The sequence below is a fragment of the Pseudophryne corroboree genome, chromosome 6, assembly GCF_028390025.1.
Source record: "Pseudophryne corroboree isolate aPseCor3 chromosome 6, aPseCor3.hap2, whole genome shotgun sequence".
Taxonomy (NCBI): domain Eukaryota; kingdom Metazoa; phylum Chordata; class Amphibia; order Anura; family Myobatrachidae; genus Pseudophryne; species Pseudophryne corroboree.
The window spans coordinates 405,781,797-405,794,380 of NC_086449.1; positions in this window are offsets into that span (position 1 = coordinate 405,781,797).

Genomic DNA, 12,584 nt, shown 5'->3' on the forward strand with positions numbered 1-12,584 from the left:
GCTCCCACCGGCCCCACCTCCGGGAGCGTGCAGTCCACAGTCATGCGGAGGACTTTGGTGTACCTGAAGCAGGTTTCTGTTCCTGGGAACCTGAAGCCGCAGGTTTCTTGAACTTGGGCCAACCTCCCAGAAAGAAGGTGTTGGACGGCTTGGCCTTTCTGGGCTTGTTAGACGGAAAGGGCTGTGATGTAACTGAAGAAAAGGGTTTCTTTGGAGCAGGTGTAGCTGAGGGAAGAAAGGGTGACTTACCAGCCGTAGCCGTGGAGATCCATGCATCTAACGCTTTCCCAAAAAGAGCCTGACCTGTGTAGGGTAGGGTCTGCACACTTCTCCTGGATTCCGCGTCGGAAGACCACTGGCGCAACCACAGTCCTTGACTAGCCGATACCAACATGGAGGAAATCCCCGCATCCATGGAACCCAGGTCTTTCATGGATTCTACCAGAAATCCTGCCGAATCCCGAATGTTACGTAAAAACAATTCAACATCACATTTCTCCATAGTATCCAAGTCCTCAAGTAACGTGACTGACCACTTTATTATAGCTTTGGCAATCCAAGCACTGGCAATAGTGGGGCGTAGGACTGCCCCAGAAGCCGTTTACATGGATTTGAGCGTATTATCAATTTTATGATCAGCCGGCTCTTTCAAGGCGGTAGATCCTGGAACAGGTAAAACCACCTTTTTTAAGAGTCTGGATACTGACGCATCAACAATAGGTGGGTGTTCCCATTTTTTCCTATCCTCTACCGGGAAAGGAAACACTTTATGTATCTGGAATTTTTAAATGTGGGGTTTTCCCAAGCCTTTTCAAATATAGCATTTAATTCCTTTGATGCAGGGAAGGTTAGCGAGGCATTCTTAGTGAAGGTAAGCCTCCTCAACCTGCTCGGGTGTTGTATCAGCAATATTCAACACCTCCCTAATAGCCTCTATCATCAACTGCACTCCTTTTGCAAGAGATGCAGCCCCCCGCAACACATCCCCGTCACAGTCTGCAGTATCAGAATCGGTATCATCCTGCATGATCTGAGAAAGAGCACGTTTATGCGAATATACAGCGGGGAGCCCTGATGTACCAGAACTGGGCCAGACTGCCATAGAGTTCTGTAAAGCCTGCGTTGCAGATTCATTTTGTGCAACCCTATTTGAAATCTAAGAAATCATAGATTTGATAGAGGATAACCACTCGGCTCCCTTGCTGGAATCTGTGCTAAACCAGTGCAATCCTGATTACATGGAATGGAATCATCCTGAGAGGACCTATCCTCTGCAGCATATGACACAGAGTCCCTGGACATTGCTTAATGGAGACCACAGACACTCCACACACACACAGGGGAGGGCAGAGTTTCACCCCCAAGAATGCGAGAGAGACACAGATATTGGAGATAACCCACACACAGCGCTTTTAATATAAAGGGAGACCCCCTATCAGCGCTGACTGTGCACCTTAATAGGTTACACAGTCGTTTTGCAGCCCCTCCCCCTTCTACAACCCCCTGGTACCGTGATTGATAGCTGAAGTTGCTGTGGAGGGACTTGCTCTTCACTGACAGCGTTGTGCAGGCAGGAAAATGGCGTTGAATGCTACTGGGCCCGCTCCGAGAAGCTTCGCCCCCAAAATGGCGCTGTCTTCCCACTCTTCATAGGATTATACTGGCCTGAGGATTTGTGTTGGCTGAGATGCAGGGACCCCGACAGGCTGTTTGACCAGTGTAGGGTGTAGGCGCTGGTTCAGGGCGCCCCACTATGTACTGCTGAGCCTTCGGAGCGCAGTTAATACTGCGCTCCTACCCGTATGATGCCATCTTCACACCGGCCCCCGCTTGCTAAAGGGGTTGGTGACTCACTCGCCACAAATCTACAGCTCTGTAAAGGGGTGGCGGCATGCTGCCGGGGTGAGCGATCCCCTGTGGCGGGAAACGATCTATCCCCTCAGGAGCTCAGTGTCCTGTCAGCAGAGATAGTGGCTCAGATCCCGCAGGGCGGACACTACTCCCCCTCTTTGTCCCACGAAGCAGGGAGGCTGTTGCCAGCAGTCTCCCTGTAAAATAATAAACTCTAAGATAAACTTTACTAGAGAAACTCTGTAGAGCTCCCCTAGTTGTGACCGGCTCCTCCGGGCACATTTTCTAAACGGAGTCTGGTAGGAGGGGCATAGAGGGAGGAGCCAGCCCACACTCTCAAACTCTTGAAGTGCCAATGGCTCCTGGTGGACCCATCTATACCCCATGGTACTAATGTGGACCCCAGCATCCTCTAGAACGTAAGAGAAATCGGATCAATATCAATATCTCACCGTCTGTATGCACCTTTACACACACACGCCAAACTCATATATACACACACATACATGTCACACACCAGCCCTCACCACAACAGGCCGCCTTAATATATATGCGTCAGATCGTAATCCTTATTGATAATGGGAACTGTGATCTATAGTGCTAAATTGCATTCTGCAAGAGATTTCTGTTAAAACTCCTGCATTATGCGATTAGCACATAGCCACAAACCATGACATTATGCAGAAACTTCAGTGTCTATATAATTTTATGCAAAAAAAAGCTGGACACATAGGCCCCTTAATTTGAAGAGCAGGATTTATTTATATTTTTAAAGATTTACATTAACAAGTATTTTCGCAAGTGTTTTTATTGACCATTGAATCGTACACTTTCCCACAGATCTCTTTGCACGGACACAACACTCTTAAAGTACGTGCGCAGAAGAGACTTTATGAACTTTATGAATTTTGTGTATGTCCATCCTATTTCTGTTGGGCAAAACTTGGTCAGCTCTGGCTTTCCCAACACGGCCATTCAGGGAGGGAACTGGACGGTGGCAAAACACTTGTAAGGGACCAAACACATCAGAGGACCCCATAAACTAATTGGCCTCCTTGATTCACAGATTCTCCTCATGGTGCGGGTAGTACTGTTCACAGTGAGCTGTGTGCACCCATTACCTGGGTCTCTGAAAATGAGAGACAACAATAACTGCAGTCAGGTGACCCCAATAAACTGATTTGTCATCTGTGCTATGTAGGAGGGCCATTCTCATAGTACAGTCCTGCTGTTAAGAGAGAGCTGTGCCTGAACACTATGCAGAGAACAGAAACTGCAAAATGGGTACACAGATGCTGCACTGGTCAGGAAAACATTTGTTTTAGTGGCTGAGCAGTGCCGTAACTAGGCATTTTAGCGCTGTGTGCAACAAACGACAGTGGCGCCCCCCCATGTAAGATAGGGGCAGTGCGCGCTGTAGGCGCATGAAAAAATGTATAGGGGCGTGGCTTCACGGGGAAGGGGCGTGGCCACAAAATAATAGCAATTCATACTACGGTGCACAGTAGTCTACATTATTCAAATTACGCTGCACAGTAGCGCCACTACACCAGGTAGAGCCCCTATTATACATTACAGCAGACAGCGTCCCCCTTTTTACACATTACAGCAGCCAGTCCCCCTTTTTACACATTGCGGCAGCCAGGCCCCCTTTTTAAACATTGCGGCAGCCAGTCCCCCTTTTTACACATTGCGGCAGCCAGTCCCCCTTTTTACACATTGCGGCAGCCAGTCCCCCTTTTTACACATTGCGGCAGTCAGCCCCCTTTTGACACATTGCGGCAGCCAGGCCCCCTTTTTACACATTGCGGCAGCCAGGACCCATTTTTACACATTGCAGCAGCCAGGGCCCCTTTTTTACACATTGCGGCAGCCAGTCCCCCTTTTTACACATTGCGGCAGCCAGGACCCCTTTTTACACATTGCGGCAGCCAGGACCCCTTTTTACACATTGCGGCAGCCAGGACCCCTTTTTACACATTGCGGCAGCCAGGCCCCCTTTTTACACATTGCGGCAGCCGTATTGGCTGCCCGGCGCTGCTGTGGATGCTGGGATGGAGGAACCGCATCCCAGCATCCACAGCAGCCAATACAGAAGGAGAGGGGGATGCTGCAGCGGCGCTTACTACCAATGACATAGCGCTGCTGCGGCTCCCTGCTCCCCCCTCCTTCTCCGCTGCCCGGCGCCGGTCCTCTTCTCCCTCCACAGCGCGGCGCACACAGCAGAGGCGGCATGTAATGAGTCAATTTGACTCATTACATGCCGCTGGCCGTGCGCCCTCAGGGCAACTGCGCTGTGTGCCAAGCCCACTTGGCACACACGTAGTTACGGCCCTGTGGCTGAGGTCCAAGCCAAAATTCATCAATGTCCAGACAGGACAGATGTACTCTGGAGTGCTCTCCACTGTACTTCATTCTGCTGCTGTACTTCATTCTGCTGAGCCATTCCTTCCTACCTGGCTCGTAAGAACCCAGTGCCACAATAGCTGAGATAATGCTGTATCTGATTGGACACTGTATAGTGGAGATTGCGGTTTATATACAGTACAACAGAAAAGGCTGGGAATTGTCCTACTGCAATGTACAGGGATAAATATCAGTATCACAATTTCTAGAAGCAGAACTGGTAACTGGAGTAGATAACCAGGGAATTGATTTTAGTATGTGCCCACTATAACACCCAGGAAGCAGAGTGAAAATTCTGAACAAACATGAACAGGCTCAGAGCCCGGTGACCTAGCAGCAACAGCGGTGGAGGGTGTGGTTCATAGGGTCGACCACTAATGGTCGACAGTGGCTAGGTCAACACCTGAAATAGGTCAACATGGAAAAGGTCGACATGAAGGTTTTTTTGGTGTAGTTTTCTTTGTAAAGTGACCGGGAACTCCAATTAATGCACGGTGTCCCTTTGCATGGCTCGCTTCGCTCACCATGCTTTGGGTATATTCCCAATCGTAGTCCACATGGATCTAAAAGTTAAAAAAAAAAATGAAAAAAAACCCCCAAAAAACAAATGTGAAAACTCATGTCGACCTTTTCATGTGTCGCCCCTTTAACACGTCGACCAATAATTGTCGACCTACTGACTGTTGACCTAAGTATGGTCGATCTAAAGACTGGATACCAGTGGTGGAGTGCGCAGTCGGGAGGGCCACACATACTGACCGTTGTATGGTGGATTAACTGAATAAGGCAGGTGAAACTCCCTATTTCTCCATGCCCACTTTGTCAAAACTCAGTATGGGGGGCGCGTAGCATAGACATGCTCTGGGTGGGAGGAGGCTATGGTCATGGTGTGTGAACACTGGAGAACAGTTAAATGGTGGCCCCTTACTCTTTTCTTGGCCTCCAAAAATTGCCATTTTATTCACAGGGCATAAAGAACAGTCTTTATTAAAATCTAAATTTTTTTGCTTTGGGAGGAATTTGCGCTTTTCCTGCAGTGGATTTTATAGTTATTTACAACTCAGACATGCCTTGTGTGCAGTTTGAGAAAGTCCCCCTGCAGTGAAGACTCTGCTTCATATAAGTGAAACTCAGAATATTGTGCAAAAGTTCATTTATTTCAGTAATTCAACTTAAAAAGGTGAAATGAATATGTTATATAGACTCATTACATGCAAAGTGAGATATTTCAAGCCTTTATTTGCTATCAATTTGAGGATTGTGTCTTACAGCTAAAGATAACCACAAATCCAAAACCTCAGAAAATTAGAATATTACATAAAATCAATAAAAAAAGGATTTTAAATACAGAAATGTCGGTCCTCTGAAAAGTATAATCATGCATATGTACTCAGTACTTGGTTTGGGCCCTTTTCGCATGAATTACTACCTCAATGCGGTGTGGCATGGATTCTATCAGCCTGTGGCACTGCTGAGGTGTTATGGAAAACCAGGATGCTTCAATAGCGTCCTTCAGCTCTTCTGCATTGCTCAGTCTTATCTTTTTATAGGCAATGCCCCATAGATTTTCTATGGGGTTCAGGTCAGGCGAGTTTGCTGGCCAATCCAGCACAGTAATCCCACTGTCATTGAACCAGGTTTTGGTACTATTGGCAGTGTGGACAGGTGCCAAGTCCTGCTGGAAAATGAAGTCAGCATCTCCATAAAGCTTGTCTGCTGAAGGAAGCATGAAGTGCTCTAAAGTGTCCTGGTATACGGCTACATTTACTCTGGACTTAATAAAGCACAGTGGACCAACACTAGCAGATGACATGGCTTCCCAAATCAACACTGACTGTGGAAACTTCACACTGGACTTCAAGCATCTTGTATTGTGTGCCTCTCCATTCTTCCTCCATACTCTGGGACCTTGGTGTCCAAATGAGATGTAATATTTGCTCCTATCAGAAAAGAGGACTTTAGACCACTGAGCAACAGATCAGTTCCTTTTTTCCTTGTCAGGAAAAGGCCATTCAAAAGTGTGGGGGAGCTTCAGAAGGAGATGACTGAGGCTGGAGTTAGTGCATCAAGAGCCACCACACACAGACGGATCCTGGACATGGGCTTCAAATGTCGTATTCCTCGTCAAGCCACTCCTGAACAAACAACGTCGGAAGCGTTTTATCTGGGCTAAAGAAAAAAAGAGAATCTATGGGGCATTGCCAAGAGAAAGATGAGAGACGTGAGACAGAACAATGCAGAAGAACTGATGATCACTATTGAAGCATTGTGGTCTTTCATAACACCTCAGTAGTGCCACAGGCTGATAGAATCCATGCCACGCCGCATTGAGGCAGTAATTCATGCAAATGGGGCCCAAACCAAGTACTGGGTACATATGCATGATTATTCTTTTCAGAGGGATTACATTTCTGTATTTAAAATCCTTTTTTTTTCTTCTTTTTAATTGATTTTATGTAATATTCTAATTTTCTGAGATTTTGGATTTGGGGTTATCTTAAAATGTGAGCCACAATCATCAAAATTATAACAAATAAAGGCTTGAAATATCTCACTTTGCATGTAATGAGTCTATATAATATATTAGTTTCACCTTTTAAGTTGAATTACTGAAATAAATGAACGTTTGCACGATATTCAAATTTTCTGAGTTTCACCTGTAGATTGGGTTGCCATTTGATATCCTCCCTTTACCTCATATCCTACTACCTCCCAGAGGTCCTTTTACCTTTATGGACAAAATGGAAGACTGATCTTGATCCTCTCAATGATGGGATGTTACTTCCCATCAACAAATCCATTTTTATGTGAGTATATATATTACACAGATTTTAATCACTTTAAACTGGGCTTACAGATGTAGCCAGCTGCACCTCTGCCGTGATTCGCAGCGACTTGGTGTGCCTGGGTGCAACTAATCGCACCCGTAATTAGACAATGCTATATCTATGGGCCATAGGTGCGCTACCTGTGGCAAACTAAATCGCAGGTGCGAGTAGTCGCAGCCTGGATGATACTGGCTACATCTGTACATGAGACCACCACAAGCCCGATATGTTTTAGTTTATGCTGGGGGCCAGTCCTGGGGTCTATGGATTTCGGATGGGGATCTGGGATTTTATTGTAACTACTACCTCTGTGGTCACTGCTCTCAACCCTAAAACTTGCCTTTTTGTGAACTTGCTGGAGGAAACGGTTAGTATAGTACATTATAAAAAGAAGTTTGGCAAAAGTTATAATTGCTAGAGCGTGGCCATTATCTTAATGCATATTTGATGATTAATTGCACGTTTATCACTCGCTCATACTGATATGAAAATAAAAATTGTATTGTAGGTCTTTGACTGCCATTTACTGTTCTCATGGTTTTCTCTCAAGGTTGTGTACACGTCGTCACGACTTGATGACGGTCCCAACAACAGAGCGGCAGTTCCAGGTAAGCATATACACTTACCAATCTGTCGCTCGATGTGTCCGTCTTGCATCACAGCTGGGCGGGCATTTGAATTTGCCCATACAGCTGTGACGTCTGTTCCTGCAGCAAGGCTGCAGGCGGTCGTGATATACATTTGCTGCACAAAACAAATAAAAAAAAAATTGGATTTTAATTACCTACTGGTAAATCCTTTTCTCGCAGTCCATAAGGGATATTGGGGAGACTTAGTATGATGGGGTATAGACGGAGTCCAAAGGAGCCGTTGCACTTTAAATTTCTTCACTGGGTGTGCTGGCACCTCCCCCTATGCCCCCTCCCACAGGCAGTTATAAGTAAAACAGTGCCCGAAGAAGAAAGGACATATATGAGAGAAGGAACATAACAACATGGAGTGGTGAGATTTATATACTAGCACACCACTAACATACAACAACCAGCAACTGCTGGTAACAACAGCAGTAGCTGAACAGGTAACCACATAAAAGAGAACCTGCAGAAAAGTCAACGTACTGAGGCGGACGCCCAATATCCCTTATGGACTACGAGAAAAGGATTTACCGGTAGGTAATTAAAATCCTATTTTCTCTAGCACCCATAAGGGACATTGGGGAGAATTAGTTCAATGGGGACGCCCCAAAGCTTCCAGAATGGGTGGGAACGTGCAGAGACTGCTGCACCACCTGCTCAAACTGGGAATCTTCTTTGGCCAGGGTATCAAACTTGTAGAACTTCACAAAAGTGCTCTTTCCCAACCAGGTAGCAGCTCGGCATAGTTGCAAGGCAGCCGCCCAGAAAGAGCCCACCGATCTTGTAGAGTCTCTGAAGGCCCACTTCAGAGACTTAGGAACAGGTAAGGCTGCCGACACATAGGCCTGTTGGATAGTAAGCCTAAGCCAACGAGCAATGGATTGCTTTGTAGCAGGACAACCCTATTTCTGCATATCATAGAGCACGAACAAGGAATCAGTCTTTCTGATCCGAGTCGTTTGCCTGACATAGACCTTCAAGGCTCGCACACCATCCAATGTATCCGGAGGAGCAGAAGTGCCAGAACTTGATGGAACCACAATAGGTTGATTCAAGTGGAACGCAGAGATGACTTTCAGCAGGAACTGCTGCCTAGTCCGGGACTTCGCTCTGTCCTCGTAAAAGACCAAGTATGGACTTTTACATAAGGCCCCCAGGTCGGAGCACCATGCGGACCATCTCCAGAAGTGTTCACGCTTTGTCTTCTGGGAGGAACACCTTCTGGGCCACCGTATCCAGTAACATCCCCAGGAACAGGAGACACCGAGTCTAGGTGGGACTTCTGTAGATTGAGAATCCACCCAGAAGTTGGTCGATATGGAGCAATAAAAGCTCCCTGGATCTTGCTTTTATCAGAAGATCATCCAGGTAAGGAACAACATTGCCCCCCCGTGGACCCGGAGTTGGAACATCATCTCCACCATCACATTTGTGAATACCCTCGGAGCCGTGTACAGGCCAAAGGGTAGTGCCAGGAACTGGTAGTGATCTTCCAGGAAGGCAAAACTCAGATAACCCTGATGAGGTGGCCAAATTGGAATATGAAGGTAGTCGTCCTTGATATGCAAGGAAACCAGGAATTCCTGTTCTTCCAGGCCCGCAATCACTGCCCTCAGAGATTCCATTTTGAACTTGAAAACCTTTAGGTAAGGGTTCAAGGACTTTAGATTCAAAATGGGCCTTACTGAGCCGTCCGGCTTCGGTACCACATACAGGTTGGAGTAATAACCCCTGCCTCATTATGGTATTGGTACTGGAACAATGACGTGGGACTTGACGAACTTTCGGATGGCCTGTTGCAACGTAACTTGCGTATCCGCCAAAGTTGGCAAGATTGATTTGAAAAATCGTTTGGGAGGAGCACCGTCGAACTCCAGCTTGTAGCCCTGAGAAATGAGGTCCCTTACCCAGGTATCCTGCAGGAGCTTTCCCAGATGCAGCTGAAGTGACGCAGTCGAGCTTCCACCTCGAGATGGATGGGCACTGTCATGCTGAGGACTTAGTGGAAGCAGAACTGGTGCTCTGTTCCTGAGAACCGGTGGTTGCAGGTCTTTTTGACTTACCTCTGGGGCCTCTATCTAGGCACCCCTGGCCCTAGATCGAAATCTGTTAGACCGAAAGGACTGAACAGACGGCCCCGGGTAGGAACGCCTCGCCGGCGGGGCCCCAGAGGGAAGAAACATGGATTTCCTTGCAGTGACTTTGGAAATCCACGTATCCAACTCAACCCCAAAGAACCATTCCCCAATAAAGGGGAGGGACTCCACACTGCGCTTGTATTTTGCGTCCGCTATCCACTGACGCAACCACAAAGCCCTGCGCACCGACACTGCTATGCAGAAGTCCTACCATTAATATTGCTTCAGGAGAGTCACCGTAGTAACCAGAGGCATATCTCCGGAGAGGCCCTCCTGAATTTGAGAAGCCCACGTGTGAATGGTATGGGTCATCCAGAAACCCGCTGTGACCGGCCTCTGCGATACACCAGCTGCCGTGTAGATAGACTTTAGTGTAGTCTCTATTTTTCTGTCCCCAGGGTCCTTTATGGTAAAGGAGCCCAAAGCAGGCAGCACCGCCTTTGTAGACAGCCGAGAGACTGATACGTCAACCCCCGGGGATTCTTCCCAGAATTTCTTACCTTCAGGAGCAAATGGGAAAGGGTTCAAAAATCTTTTTGACACTTGGTATTTTTTGTCTGGATTTTTCCTGCCTAATTTAAATAGGTCATCTAACTGCAGAATCAGGGAAAGTGACATTAGGCTTGTTTTGTGTAAAAAAAAACGACTGCTGTGACGCAGCGTCCTCTAGAGTCAGCTTTAACACGTCCCGTATAGCCAGAATGTGGGATTCAATAACCTAAGCAAAAGTGGAATCCCCACTAACAGGATAAAAGTCCTCGTCATCCTGCTGTATTTCCTCATCTGAATCAGAGAGTAGAGCAGGTAAACCACGCTTTTGTGGTCTTGAGCAAGAGAGGGGGGCTGTGTAACATCTGCCCTAGCAGCTAAATCCGCTACAGCCTGTTGTAGTAGCGGAGTTTTCTGAACATCAGCAGTGAGTTGTGATGACATATCACACATCATAGTCTTAAGAGCCTCTAACCAGGAGGGCTCTGGATCCTCTCCACCAGCCTCTCCCCCTGAGTTGTGAAGATTGGCTGCATTGTTCACATGAAACAGAGTCATATGATAAGGGAGAGAATCTGGTGTGGCAGACACTGCATAGCTTGTGTTTACCCATGTTTACAGTAATCACAGTTACATACACACAGACCGTAATACTGATCAAGCCTGCCCTTACTGTATGTGAGAGGAGACACACAGAGACACACCAGCACACCCCTGCTGTACAGCTCCAGTGAGGCTGTCGGCTAACTATGGGGGTAATTCCAAGTTGGTCGCAGCAGGAATTTTGTTAGCAGTTAGGCAAAACCATGTGCACTGCAGGGGAGGCAGATATAACATGTGCAGAAAGATTTGGGTGGGTTATTTTGTTTCTGTGCAAGGTAAATACTGGCTGCTTTATTTTTACACTGCAAATTAGATTGCAGATTGAACACACCACACCCAAATCTAACTCTCTCTGCACATGTTAAATCTGCCTCCCCTGCAGTGCACATGGTTTTGCCCAACTGCTAACAAAATTCCTGCTGCGATCAACTTGGAATTACCCCCTATAACACAATTAATTTCTGTCCTGTATAGGACACAGATTGTGTACAATAGCGGCTCTCCTTCTTTGCTACACCCTGTATCAGTTTTCCAGCGTGTCTTGTGAGTCAGGAAGAGCTGCTGCATTAAGCAGAGGAAGGCGCCAAAAAGCCTCTGGTCCCGCTCTGAGAAAGCGCCCCCCCTCCCCCCATCCCCCAATGGCGCTGGAGCTACAGTGATTTTTATACTTGCAAAGTCTCATATTCTGCTTAAAAACATCACACACGTGCTAGTTCAAGCTATTCCAAGCCAGTTTACACGAGGGGCTCTAGTGGGTCCCCCCGAGGAGGATCCCGTATGCTGCGCCCACGTTCAGCAGCACTGTGAACCGGGGGACCCCCCTAGCGGGGCCCCCGGTTTGTAATCACCACAGACGTCACCTTCATGCATATGTTAGGGGTGTGCGGTGTGCTGCGATTGCGACAGCTAAGGCGCAGTGCCCCGCTGAACAAACAACCTCTCAGGACGGTGGACCTGCACTGGGGAAGAGGCACTGATACCTCGCAAGGCCGATGAGGCCGGTGACCCCCCCCCCCCTCCTAACTCACATGGCGCAGGTATGCTGTTGCCCAACAGCATACCGAAAATAATAAAAGTTTAAAAGAAATTCAAGAAAACTCTCTGGAGCTGCAGAGATGTGCATCCTCTCCTGAGGGCACTTTTTTTCTAAACTGCCGTGGAGTCTCGGCCTTGCAACTATGCCAAGCTGCTACCTGGTCGGGGAAGAGCACTTTTGTGAAGTTCTACAAGTTTGATACCCTAGCCAAAGAAGATTCCCAGTTTGGGCAGGTGGTGCTGCAGCAGTCTCCGCACATTCCCAGCCGTTCTGGAAGCTTTGGGGCGTCCCCATCGAACTAAGTCTCCCTAATATCCCTTATGGGTGCTAGAGAAAATAGGATTTTAATTACCTACAGGTAAATCCTTTTCTCGTAGTCCATAAGGGATATTGGGTGCCTGCCTCAGTGCGTTGACTTTCTGCAGGTTCTCTTTTATGTGGTTACCTGTTCAGCTGCTGTTGTTGTTATTGTTACCAGCCGTTGCTGGTTGTTGTATGTTAGTGGTGTGCTAGTATATAAATCTCACCACTCCATGTTGTTATGTTCCTTCTCTCATATATGTCCTCTCTTCTTCGGGCACTGTTTTACCTATAACTG